Source organism: Triticum urartu, chromosome 5 (genome assembly GCF_003073215.2).
Source record: "Triticum urartu cultivar G1812 chromosome 5, Tu2.1, whole genome shotgun sequence".
NCBI lineage: Eukaryota > Viridiplantae > Streptophyta > Magnoliopsida > Poales > Poaceae > Triticum > Triticum urartu.
Genome location: NC_053026.1, coordinates 155997476 through 156011830, shown reverse-complemented (window position 1 = coordinate 156011830; position 14355 = coordinate 155997476).

Sequence of the window (14355 nt, the reverse complement as noted above, 5' to 3'; positions counted from 1 at the left end):
TTCGGTTTTCCTTCTATTTCTATTTTAAAAAAAACTGTACGTGTGGCCCATATTTATTTATTTATCGCCTACATGCACAATATAGTAGCTTCTGGCGCCCCATTGTTTTTCTCTCTTAAATGGGCCAGGCCCAGTCAGCCTTTTTTTTTATTTTTTTAAGGCCGAATTTTGTAAAAAAAAAACCGCAGCCGCAGCGTGCGTGCGGCCGGCCGAAGGCCTTTCCATGCGATGCGAGCGTCTCTTTTCGTCTGTGTTTTGTATATTTTCGTCTACGTTTAGTACCACATTACCTAGCCTTTAACCCCTAAGCCTCTTTTCCACCAATAAATATAGACCCATAGAGCCTACAAAAATAATCCGATTCGGTTAAATCAATATTTTGGTTTGACTAGATTTATTTAAGAAAAATATATTTCTTCTTTCCGGCGCGACTTCCGGAAGTTGTCCCCTTTCTCCAAAGTTGTCTTTTCTCTGCCTTATAAAGGTATTTTTCTTTGTCTTTTTTCCTTCTTATACCTCCATAGTTTATTATTTTTAGACTAATATGATAAAATAATTAAATTATCAATTAGTCTACGTATTTATACATTAGACCCTAGCCCGTAGCTATTTTTTTTCCGTAAAACAGCTTGGCTCTGATTTTTCAAATAGCCATAACTTTTTACTCGTTTGTCCAAATCCAACGAAACCAACGCTCACGTCTTCGTTATGATCCCCTCTATCCAGTAATCCAACTCAAACATGTTTTTGAAAGTTTTAAAATTTGAATTAGACCAGATTCATATTCAAACTTCTTTTGATCATATCTTTTTATCCGTAACTCCGATTTAGTTGATTCTTTTTGCAAATCGAAGCTCTTGACCTAAACTTTATGATAAGGCCAAATTCACATAATTTTGCTATTGTTAGAAATTTCCTTATGTTTCAAGAGTTATTTGCTTGGTTTGATGTTATCTGAATCGTCTTCTTCGTTCCTTCTGATCTTTTGAGTGATTGCTTATGTGTGGTTACTATTGCTTGCTTACGATAGATTGACCGGAGTGTGACGAGTAGATCTATCAAGAGTTTTGAGTGCGAATCATCTTCATCAACATTGCAGGCAAGTTCACACTTTGATCATATCCCCTTTCATACCCAGTTTTTATGCATTAGTCTCAACCCTCAAACATTGCATGAGTAGGATTGATAACATGTGGGTATTGGGAAGTAGTTGATGAGGTAGGAACCTATTGCCTTGCATTCAAACCTTGGGAGTTACTATTACGTTATGCTTATAGTGCTATGCTATGCTCATAGACGTGGATTGGGTTTTGAGAGTATGCATGACAGATGTGAGATTGTTAATTAATGGTTTACTTAAGGTGGCAACTTAAACACACATCTGGGTGGATTGAGGTACTGGTTATTCCAGGATTGCCTGTCTAGGCACCTGGGTAGACCAGGATTACCTATTTTTTTTATGGACCGCCACCCAGGCTCAAAGGGATCATGAGATTATTCATGCTAGAAACTTCTGTGTGCAGCCACAAGCTATTATGGGCTCTATCATAGTTGATTAAGTCGTGCGAACTCTGACAGGGTAGACTAGCAGATGTAGGGGAAAGTAGGTGCAACGGTCTATCCATCGTAAGGTGCTAGCGTTTCTGAAAGACTATGTCTCGGTCATCCATCTTCTCAAACACCATGTAGTGCGACAAACCAAACAGAGGCGATCGAGTCTTGTGGGGAAAAGTGCGCAAACCTCTGCAGAGTGTATAAACTAATCATGATTAGCCGTGTCCCTGGTTATGGACATCTTGAGTATCTACTACCTGGATTATCATGTGAATCTCATCATGTTACTTTAAATTAAGTTTGTTGGGTTTAATGATGTTATTTAATTGGGATTGAGAATGCTATCAACCATTCTCAATGTTCAACAACCACCATGATAGTTAAATAAAACTTATTCCTTCGCACTAGGGAAAAATTGGCTTTTCGCAAAACCTTATAACTGTAGAGCTTTTCCACCAGCCAAATATGCATGTAGTGATATCCATTGTTCATCATTTCTCTATGGTGTGAATTTGGCAGTACATCCAATGTACTGACCCTTTGTGGCTGCAACGTCTCATGTTGCAGGATTATCTTACGACGAGGAAGTGATACGTTAGGGTTACGATTTCTACACTCAACTTTGCTGTTGCTGTTGATGGGAATCCACAACCTTGTTACTTCCGCTATTTTGGATTGAGGTTATAGTATTTACGTTACTTTTCATGTGATTTACCTCTGTTATAAATCCTCGAGTACTATGTGTGTCAGCATACCGATCCAGGGATGACACTTAAGCACAGAGACTTGATTCATTTGGGTCGGGTCGCTACAACCATGAAGGGCATGGGCCATTAAAAGGCCAAAGCTAAGGTCCGACTACAAATGGCCCAACTCATTTATGGCACGTTAACAGGCCGAAAGGCACACAGGGCCGGGAATTGGCCCAACACTTAAATGGGTCACTAAAAGGCCAAAACTCAGGTCCGACTACAAATGGCCCAACTGATTTATGGGCCGTCAACAGGCTGAAAGTAACACCGGGCCAGAAATTGGCCCAACACTTAAATGGGCTGCTTAAAGGCCGAAACTCAGGTCCGACTACAAATGGCCCATCAGATTTATGGGCCGTCAACAGGCTGAAAGACACACTGGGCTGGAAATTAGCCCAACATTTAAATGGGCCGCTAAAAGGCCGAAAGATGTACATCCTGTAAATTGGCCCATCCATTAAATGGGCCATTAACAGGCTGAAATCTCATCGGGCCGATATTGAGCCCAAATATATAGCGGGCTATTAATGGGCTCGAACCGACGATGGGCTGCAATGGCGTCAAATCTTTAACCGGCCGTTGACGGGCCGAATTGGCACATCTCGTATGGGCCGTGGGCTTAAATGGACCTGACACAAGTAGGTCTTATATGGGCTGGCATGCTAATTTTTACTGGGCCGACCTTTTTCACTGGAATGGGCCACTGTTGGGCCATTCCACGTGTCGACCTATCATAGGCGCCTCCTGTCCAATGAGTGGATGACATCTGTCTCAACGGTGAGGCAACACGTGTTTCCTTCGGCCAATCAGAATTTTACACGTGGAAATTTCCCATTGGTCAGGGCTGTTAACGGGTTATCAGATCCAAAATCCGAGCCGATAGCTTAACAGCGTTCCGTTACGGTGGATGCCACATGTCAGTCACCCTTGACAAAAGCACTTCTGTGACGCGCGATTTATCATCATGGAAGTGGACACTTCCGTGATGATAATTTTGATAATGTCATGGAACACTTCTACGACAGCACAGGTACGACTATCTTGATTCTGTCATAAAATCATCATGGATGTACATGCATGACAAAAAATGTGGCCTACTGTGACAAACACGTATCATCACGGAAGTGTATTTTTTGTAGTGATGTAACCCTAGATCCCCCCGGTGTCTATATAAACCGGAGGGTGTAGTCCGGAAAGGATATACTCAATACCGTAGTCATACAGGCTAGACTTCTAGGGTTTAGCCATTACGATCTCATGGTAGGTCAACTCTTGTAATACTCATATTCATCAAGATCAATCGAGCAGGAAGTAGGGTATTACCTCCATAGAGAGGGCCCGGACCTGGGTAAACATCGTGTCCCCTGTCTCCTGTTACCATCAACCTTAGACGCACAGTTCAGGACCCCTACCCGAGATCCGCTGGTTTTGACACCAACAGTCGTGCCTCGACACGTGGGAGATATAGCCGCATCGTGGGTGTTACATCATTCCCTAGATATCGTCATGATTATTTGAAGTTTTTTCAATTGCCCAACATTAATTCATTCACCCACCGTTTGCTATTTTTCTCGAGAGAAGCCACCAGTCGGTCCCCGGGTCTCTTATTTATTATATTTACCTTCGCGATCTACTTTTATTTGCTTTTATTTTCAGATCTATTAAACCAAAAATACAAAATTACCTGCTACCTCTTCAGCATGCGTTCGTTTTCCCTTGAACAGGAAAGGGTGATGCAGCAAAGTAGCGTAAGTATTTCCCTTAGTTTTTGAGAACCAAGGTATCAATCCAGTAGGAGACTACACGCAAATCGCCTAGTACCTGCACAAACAATCAATAACCTTGCAACCAATGCGATAAAGGGGTTGTCAGTCCCTTCACAGCTATCACAGCCCTAGCTTAGACCTTGTCTGTCTTTGCATAAGCATCCATGCATCATGTTTAAATTTTATGAAACTTGAAATGGGGGCTGATAAACCCTAGCAGCAAATGAAATTCAACTAGGGTCCAGATAAAATCATTTTCACTGAACCCAAAATGGCCTTCCCAAAATGTTCATCATTTTTGGATTGGTCTTGAACCTCTGCCAAAAATATTGCACATTTTTCTAGGACAACTTGGATCCCTGAATTAAATCATATTTATTTGCATTTGGGCATTTTAAATGCTATAAATATTGTTAAATGTCCAAATAATCTTGGAAGTATTTTTGGGCTGTTGGAATTAATTTTAGAGGTGCCTATAAATATTTTTAGCATTTTATAAAATGGTTTGGCACCTATGCTAAATCAAAAAACAACAGCAGAAAAACAAAAACAGTACCAAAAACAGAAAAAGCAAAAGAGAGAGAGACTTACCTGGCGCTCACCTGGCAGCCCACCCGACCCGACTACTACTGGCCCAGCCCACCGCAACCCCCCTCTATCGTCTTCCTCCTCACGCCAGTAGGCAGGGCGCGTGGTCGCCGCGTGCGCGCAGCTCCTGCTTCCACCGCGACGCCCCTATTCTTCTGGTTGTGCCACGAAGACGCCCCACACCTCTCTCACTCTCTCTCATTCCTTCCCCTCCTCTCCCTCACTCTCTCTCACCGCGCCCGAGCGCTGCCCTCGCCGCCGCACGCTGTTGTCGCGCCCACCGCCACTTCCTCGCCTCTCCGACAAGCCTATTAGCTCCGCGCTGCCGTCCTCGACTTCTCTGACGACTCACGCAAGCCGGGATGCCCTACAGAGCTGCCCTCGATGTCGTCTTCCTCGTCGGTGCCGCGGATCGCCGCCATCAAATTCGTCGCCGTCCGGCCTTCCCCGAGCTCACTAGCCTGCTTCACGAGTTCCTTGTGAGCCCCTCTTTCTTCCGCCCATCTCCCAGTCGTCTCTTGCGACCTCTAGCCGTGGTTCCCACCTTGGCCGGAGCCCGCCGCCGCCGCCACGAAGTTCGCCATCGCTAGTAGCCCTACCTGGCCAAACCAAGCACGTAGTCGTGCTCCGGTTATCCCCAGGAAGCCGCAGCATGCCCCAGGTCGCTCGCTAGTGCACCGTAGCCCTCGCGCCTGAGCTCGCCGAGCTCCGGCCGCCGCACTTGCCATCGCCGCCGTCGCTGTAGGGCACCCCAGCTGCTGCCGCTGGCCCCAATGGATGCGCGCGAGGCTGGGCGTCTCGTAGAGCCCCTCCACCGCTGTTTTGGTCGCCGGAGGGCGAATCCCGACGCCCTCCACCGTCCCTGGCGTCACCGGCGATGAGCCGCGGGTCAACTCCGGTGAGTTGACCCAGGGGTTTGACCCCGTCTGACCAGGGTTTGACCACCCTGGGTCACTGACGCATGGGGCCTGGCCCTACTAATTAATCTAGGATTAGTGCTAATTAAACCAGGATAGTTTAATTAGTAACTGACACGAGGGACCCGCTGGTCAGGTTTGACCTGGACCGCTCCGTTGACCGCTGACGTCAGCGTGATGTCATGCTGACGCAGTAAATCATTTACTAGATTTTGTTTAACTCTAAATAACTAGAAAATCCAGAAAATGATTTGAGCTTCAAAAATTCATAGAAATTCAACCATAACTCCAAATGAAATAATTTATATATGAAAAATGATCAGAAAATCCAATCTATCCATCTGTACTGGTTTCATGCATGTTTGAACAACCTAACCTTGCTGTTAGACCAAAACATGATAATGCACATTATAAATTCGTAACTTGAGTTTTAAATTTGAACCCTTGGTTCAAATTAGCTGAAACCTTTCTATTCTTAGTTGCATTAGCTCAAACACATTCTTTTTGCCATGTCATGATCATGCATCACATTGTTGCATTGCATTGATTGTGTTCCCTCTCTGTTGCCTATAATTGTTCCCCTCAGTAGACGTGATACCGATGCTGAGATCGATGACACCGATGAAGAGCTATACTATCTTCAGAAGTGCCAGGCAAGCAAAACCCCCTTGTTCATTCCGATATAATCCCACTCTCTCGCTCCTGCTCTCTTTTACTACATTAGGACAACAACGATTCATCTGTTTCATGTTATGGTAGCTGAACCCCTTTTCCTCTGCATGACCTGTCATTGCCACAGTAAATAGATGAAACCCACTAGCATGAGTAGGAGTTGTTTGAGCCCTGATGTGCCTACTCATTCATGCTTGTTTGTCATGCCTGCTACTGCTTAGAGTTGAGTCGGGTCTGATTCATCGGGAATGAATTGGAATAGTGATGAACATGTCCTATTGTGTGTGAGCTAAGTGTGTGAACATGATTTGGTAAAGGTAGCGGTGAGAGGCCATGTAGGAGTACATGGTGGGTTGTCTCATTGACACTGTCCTCAAAAACTGAGTTCTATGTTTGTGATCCATGAACAGCTACTACCACACGCTGGGCCCTGAAATATGACCCCGCTCGACTTATTAACCGCCCATGTTCTCTGTCCAGGAGTTACAACTAGTTTCTGGTGTTTGTAGGATATGTGTTGGAGGCCGTGCATAGCGCTGACCCTAGGGGTGGGCTATGATGCGGTAGATACACCGTGGCACGGTGTACCGGGCGCCCGTTTGGTGTCTCGGGAACCCTGCACACATCGTTTGGGGCTGTGAGCGAAACTCCGGCCGGATCTCCTCGCGGATGGAACCCGAATAGGTGATAAACCTGGACTAGAGACTTGTGTGGTTAGTTAGGTCATGGCCTACACCCACGTCGGCTTTCGCGTGAAGTCTGCCGAGCACATGTCGTGTGCAGACGCTAAGTGGTGGAAACATGTGTGAAGAAGTACACCCCTGCAGGGTTATAAGTGATCTATTCGAATAGCCGCGTCCACAGTAAAGGACTTCTGGGTTGCCTATAACAGTTCATAGAAAAGTGAAAGTGGATACTATAAAACTCGCAAGATAAGCGTGAGTGCTATGGATGGCCTTCTCGTAGGGAGACGGGAGCGGATCCATAGTGGTGTATTGATATGGTGGATATGTGGACTCGTGTGCACCACCTCAAAAGAGTTACTTGCAGTCATAGTTTAGGATAGCCACTGAGTCAAAGCTGGTTTGCGGCAGTCAAACTCCACCACCCCCTTTGTGGATACTGATGCATATGTAGCTAGTTCTGATGTAAGTCTTGCTGGGTACAATTGTACTCACGTTTGCCTATTTTATGTTTTGCAGAGAGACGTCAGTCTCGCTAGTAGTTCCTTGTGGACTTCGACGTTTAGCTTGATACCTTAGCTACGATCTTGTGCCCTCGGCAGGATCTGGTAGATAGTCAGGCTTCTTAGCCTTTTTTCATTTGTAGTTGTCTGTACTCAGACAAGTTAAGCTTCCGCATGTGCTTGTTGCTTGTATGCTCTGTATGTTGGGTCATGGGACCCATGTTTCTAATACTTGGCTCCTCGGAGCCTAATGAATAAATACTCTTAGACGTAGAGTCTTGTTGTGATGCCATGTTGTATTTACACATATCGAGCATATTGTGTGTATGATTGAAATGCTTGGTATGTGTGGGATCCGACAACCTAGTTGTTTATTCTTGGTAGCCTCTCTTATGGGGAAATGTAGTCTTGTGCTTCCATGAGCCATAGTAGTCCGCTACAGCCCGGTTCACCGGAGTCCTGCTGGCCCAGCACTACTTCTCCGGAACGCTTGACTGGCCGGCATGTGATTCACTTCGTTCCTGTGTCTGTTCCTTCGGGGAAATGTCACGCAGTGACATCCGGAGTCCTGCCTAGCCTGCTACAGCCCGGTTCACCGAGTCCTGTTAGCCCAGTGCTACAGCCCAGATTCGCACGCTACTGACCGACATACTCGATGTTGATTCATGTATGCCTGTCCCCGTAAGTTAGTGCCACTTTGGGTTCACGACTAGTCATGTCGACCCGGGTTCTCTGTCATATGGATGCTAGCGACACTATCATATACGTGAGCCAAAAGGCGCAAACAGTCTCGGGCCATGGTAAGGCGACACCCGTGGGAATACCGTGCGTGAGGTCACAACGTGATATGAGGTGTTACCGGCTAGATCGATGTGACTTGGAATCGGGGTCCTGACAGCTTTGGTATTAGAGCCTGACTGCCTGTAGGATTACCAAGCCAAACTGGTCGAAGTTGAGTCTAGAAATGCTTTAGTTATGTAGGGGAATTGATTGTGGGAAGGGACGTAAGGCTCTTTTTACTCCTTTACCTTATGCCCTTCTGATCTGAGTCAACCACTTCTTTTTGCGGGGATTAAGAACTAGGCCTTCTCAGCTATCTATTAGGATGACGAGTTACTATGATAGAGACTTACAGGATTGTTGGTTCCAGGCCTCAATTCAGTTTCTACTACTTTTAGTATGTTGTCAGTTGAACCAGAACCTTGATATGATGATGTCAAGTGGTTACGCCACTATTTTGCAGGATGTCTCAAATCTTTTGAGCATTTACAGCCGTTATGCTATCCGAGTCATCCCAGGTCCCTAAATAGTCTGATGCATTTGCAAATCCCTTCTTTCCGTTCCCGATGTCCCATTGGGCCAGTTCAACCACAGTAATCGGTGAGTTGAGGTACTCTGTTGCCTCGACATATATGTTGGAGCTATTATTTTGACCCTAGGTGTTTTAGGGAGTCACCTAGTAATCTAGCCATGTTTTGTGTTCCCAGTGTGATGCTTCTGGCCACCATTATCGAAAGCATCCCGTGATGCCATTTAGTAGTAGGCATTCTATTCCCGGGTTCTTGAACCCGAGATTCACCCTACTTACCTCATGTTGATAGTGTTGCTAGTTCCTTTAGGATATTAGTAACCTTTGCGATAGTCCTCGAGGTTCGTGGTACATCCTTCTTCCAATTACCATGAACCATTCTTGGCAGGAGTTCTTTCGAACCAAAAGGTCACGACTAGAGTGCTCTTGATGAGTTCTCCATTCTATGTTTGACTCTGCCAATCCTACCTTTCTGCATGGGTTATCCAGAAGAAATATGTTGAACTTGTTCGACATACCAACCTATGCATCCACAGCTCAGAATAATCGTATGTTCCTTTGAGTTGTCTCTCTTTAGTTGTATTCTGACCCCCATCTATCATTTTATAGTCAAGAGTATGCGCGCATTCGCTGTCGATGCCTATTATTCTTGTGGTCTGTCAAGACATTCTATTCTGGAATGACTAGGAGAAACAAACTCCAGTACCTCATCCATATCTAGGATTGGGTCAAAGCATTCGTACTCCGCAGATCAAATGCTAATCCAGCTTTTTTTTTTGTTCCACCTTGGAGTGTTACCCTCTTTATGTTGGGATTGTCATGAGAATTCCACCACCTCTTATGAATTCTTGATGCAGTGACACTTCTCACCATCATCATTCATTCCTCGGTCATCGTGTTGTTGTAACCGGAATGCCGACAAGTGAATTGTGATGTGTGAAATCAATACTCCTAGCAACTAGTTGCTTGGTAGTAAATGGACAATATTCTCATTCTTAGCGTGTTGGTTATTGAATCGTCATTCTAAGATTGACCGTGCTACCTAGTCCTTAATTCCAGTGCACTCTTTGATCAATGAGTTAGGATTGTGTCAATCCCTTGCTCGTTTGATCATATCGTCTTGCCCTGAAAAGCAAGATTGTTCCTGAGCTTAGTAACATATCGGTGGTTCATGATTTCCCGAAAATCTTCTTGGAAGTGTTACCAGGTTGTCACCTGACCGCTATGTTGAGTTCGTGATCGAGATGGTTTCTTGTAAACGAGCCATTCTCCAAGAATCTGTGTTGGTTACCCCCTGAGCTAGTTGGTTAAGCTAAACAATAACTTGGAGAGTTGGAAGGTAAATGCTTTGCCTGACTTAGTTCATTCCAAAGGGATATCCTTGTGTGTGTGTGTGTTGAAGAAAGATGATATCTTCATTGATTGATCCTCGTGGTCAGTTGTTGGTGCTATTGTCTTGTCCAATCTTTGATTTGAGTGTGGGCTATCGCCAAGTCAAATCAGAACCAACGATGTTCGTAATGTTGTCTTACCCGTGGTTGATCCCTCGAGCATACACCATTACATCTTTTGGTCTGACCAATGCTATCACCGTGTTTACATGATGGTGGAAGTCCAGTGATATGGAAGTTCCGATGAGTTGCTGTTGAGCCCATCAGCATCATTTTGTCTCCCCCATGATTCATGTTGAACATTACACTAGTATTGGAAACTTGGTAAGCATTGCCTTCATGTTCTGCTCATGAGGTATACGTTTGGATGAAAGGAGTGACTTCCTCTAATTCACGTGCATTTGATGTAAGTTGCCGCCGTGAATTCGAGTAAGCTTGTTTTTGCTTCCTTCGGAACCATCCCAAGTCAGTCATGCATATGTGCGAAGTATTCTATGGTTTGAAGACTTGCAACCTTCAGCCCATATGTATTCCCTAGCACCCCAAGCCACTGATTGATTTGTTCAAGGAAAAGGAGTTGCTGTGCGAATACTAGTTCATGCACAAGACTTCGATACCCTCGTTGATGGTTCCCCACTTGAACTCGGTAGTGTTTTATTATAAGACTATTACGTGGTCATGCTTGTCTGGGACAGTGTGTTCACATGTATCTAGTAGAACCGGCTCATGTTTTGGAGCTTACTACCATACTTCATCTCCCGAGAATCTCGCAACATCATCTCGTTGATTTGTGTTGCCACCTTTCCTTGCCAGACATGCTGTCTGAAATATCCTGTTACCAACCAAATCTGAATCTCAGGCAGAAATGATGGTGGGAACATTCCCACATTTGCATTTTGTTCCCAGCTTACCCTACCATTGTGCCAAATTCCATGGGCTGCTCCTCTCAGAAATTGTTGTCCAAGATCATCTTCGAAAGTGGGCTTACCATGGGTCCAACAAGGTAGTCCACATCATCCATCCTAGTCCGAGTATGCCATTTCTTTGAGCTCTTTCAAATGAATTGTGAATTGCCTTAAGCTGGTATGAAGAGTTTCAATGATCTATGGATCAAAGGTAATTATTTTGCCATTTAAGGGAACAATCCAACGAGTCACCTTTCCCAAGGTGCCCCGTTACGGGATCATGGCAATTTTTTTCCTCACCACCTTGAAACCATCCACCATCTTTCTAAGCATGGAATTGTTGCCCACCAAATCAAACCCCGCCGTTTGTTCTTCCATCCCTCTCAGTGTGTTTTGTGTCTCAACTCAAGATGTTTCAACATCTCATTCCGTGAGTTGATCTTGTATAGCTTGATCTTCGAGAAGATCAATCCTAGTAGAGTTTCTTTCCGTCGTCATCGCGTGGATGAAGATCTCAAAAGCGAGGATGTCAAGATCAACGTATGCAATGAATCAACCACCTTATGAGGTGCAACCTGAATCGTGAAGATTGTGTTGGTCTTGTGCCCCCTCTGTCTTCTTACCTCACGTCTTGAATCTCGAGACAAGATTCTTGTTTAGTGGGGGTGAGTTGTCACAGCCCTAGCTTAGACCTTGTCTGTCTTTACATAAGCATCCATGCATCATGTTTAAATTTTATGAAACTTGAAATGGGGGCTGATAAACCCTGGCAGCAAATGAAATTCAACTATGGTCTAGATAAAATCATTTTTACTGAACCCAAAATGGCCTTCACAAAATGTTCATCATTTTTGGATTGGTCTTGAACCTCTGCCAAAAATATTGCACAATTTTCTAGGACAACTTGGATCCCTGAATTAAATCATATGTATTTGCATTTGGGAATTTTAAATGCTATAAATATTGTTAAATGTCCAAATAATCTTGGAAGTATTTTTGGGCTGTTGGAATTAATTTCAGAGGTGCCTATAAATATTTTCAGCATTTTATAAAATGGTTTGGCACCTATGCTAAATCAAAAAACAATAGGAGAAAAACAAAAACAGAAACAAAAACAGAAAAAGCAGAAGAGAGAGAGAGACTTACCTGGCGCTCACCTGGTAGCCCACCCAACCCAACTACTACTGGCCCAGCCCACCGCACCCCCCCTGTGTCGTCTTCCTCCTCACGCCAGTAGGCAGGGCACGTGGTCGCTGCGCACACGCCAGCTCCTGCTTCCACCGCGACGCCCCGACTCTTCTGGTTGTGCCACGGAGACGCCCCGCACCTCTCTTACTCTCTCTCGTTCCTTCCCCTCCTCTCCCTCGCTCTCTCTCACCGCGCCCGAGCACTGCCCTCGCCGCCGCACGCCGTTGCCGCGCCCACCACCACTTCCTCGCCTCCCCGACAAGCCCATTAGCTCCGCGCTGCCGTCCTCAACCTCTCTGACGACTCACACAAGCCGGGACGCCCTGTAGAGCTGCCCTCAACGTCGTCTTCCTCGTCGGTGCCGCGGATCGCCGCCGTCAAATTCGTCGCTGTCCGGCCTTCCCCGAGATCACTAGCCTGCTCCGCGAGTTCCTTGTGAGCCCCTCTTTCCTCCGCCCCTCTCTCCATCCTCTCTTGCTAACTCTAGCCGTGGTTTCCACCTCGGGCGGAGCCCGCCGCCGCCGCCACGAAGCTCGCCGTCGCTAGCAGCCCCGCCTGGCCAAACCAAGCACGTAGTCGTGCTCCGGGCATCCCCAGGAAGCCGCAGCACGCCTCAGGTCGCTCGCTAGTGCACCGTAGCCCTCGCGCCTGAGCTCGACGAGCTCCGGCAGCCGCACTTGCCATCGCCGCCATCACCGTAGGGCACCCCAGCTGCTGCCGCTGGCCGCAATGGATGCGCGCGAGCCTGGGTGTCTCGTAGAGCCCCTCCGCCGCTGTTTTGGTCGCCGGAGGGCGAATCCCGACGCCCTCCACCGTCCCTGGCGTCACCGGCGACGAGCCGCGGGTCAACTCCGGCGAGTTGACCCGGGGGTTTGACCCCGTCTGAACAGGGTTTGACCACCCTGGGTCACTGACGCGTGGGGCCCGACCCTACTAATTAATCTAGGATTAGTGCTAATTAAACCAGGATAGTTTAGTTAGTAACTGACACGAGGGACCCACTGGTCAGGTTTGACCTGGAACACTTCGTTGACCGCTCACATCAGCATGATGTCATGCTGACGCAGTAAATCATTTACTAGATTTTGTTGATCTCTAAATAACTAGAAAATCCATAAAATGATTTGAGCTTCAAAAATTCATAGAAATTCAACCATAACTCCAAATGAAATAATTTATATATGAAAAATGATCAAAAAAATTCAATCTATCCATCTGTACTGGTTTCATGTATGTTTAAACAACCTAACCTTGCTGTTAGACCAAAACATGATAATGCACATTATAAATTCATAACTTGAGTTTTAAATTTGAACCCTTGGTTCAAATTAGCTGAAACCTTTCTATTCTTAATTTCATTAGATCAAACACATTCTTTTTGCCATGTCATGATCATGCATCATATTTTTGCATTGCATTGATTGTGTTCCCTCTCTGTTGCCGGTAATTATTCCCCTCAGTAGACGTGGTACCGACGCTGAGATCGATGACACCGATGAAGAGCTATACTATCTTTAGAAGTGCCAGGCAAGCAAAACCCCCTTGTTCATTCCAATATAATCCCACTCTCTCGCTCCTACTCTCTTTTACTGCATTAGGACAAAAACGATTCAACTATTTCATGTTGCGGTAGCTGAACCCCTTTTCCTCTGCATAACCTGTTATTGCCACAGTAAATAGATGAAACCCACTAGCATGAGTAGGAGTTGTTTGAGCCCTGATGTGCCTACTCATTCATGCTTTTTTGACATGCCTGCTACTGCTTAGAGTTGAGTCGGGTCTGATTCATCGGGAATGAATTGGAATGGTGATGAACATGTCCTATTGTGTGTGAGCTAAGTGTGCGAACACGATTTGGCAAAGGTTGCGGTGAGAGGCCATGTAGGAGTACATGGTCGGTTGTCTCATTGAAACCGTCCTCAGGAACTGAGTTCTGTGTTTGTGATCCATGAACAACTACTACCACACGTTGGGCCCTGAAATATGACCCCGCTCAACTTATTAACTGCCCCTGTTCTCTGTCCAGGAGTTGCAACTAGTTTCTGGTGTTTGTAGGATATGTGTTGGAGGTCGTGCATAGCGCTGATCCTAGGGGTGGGCTATGATGTGGTAGATACACCATGGCAC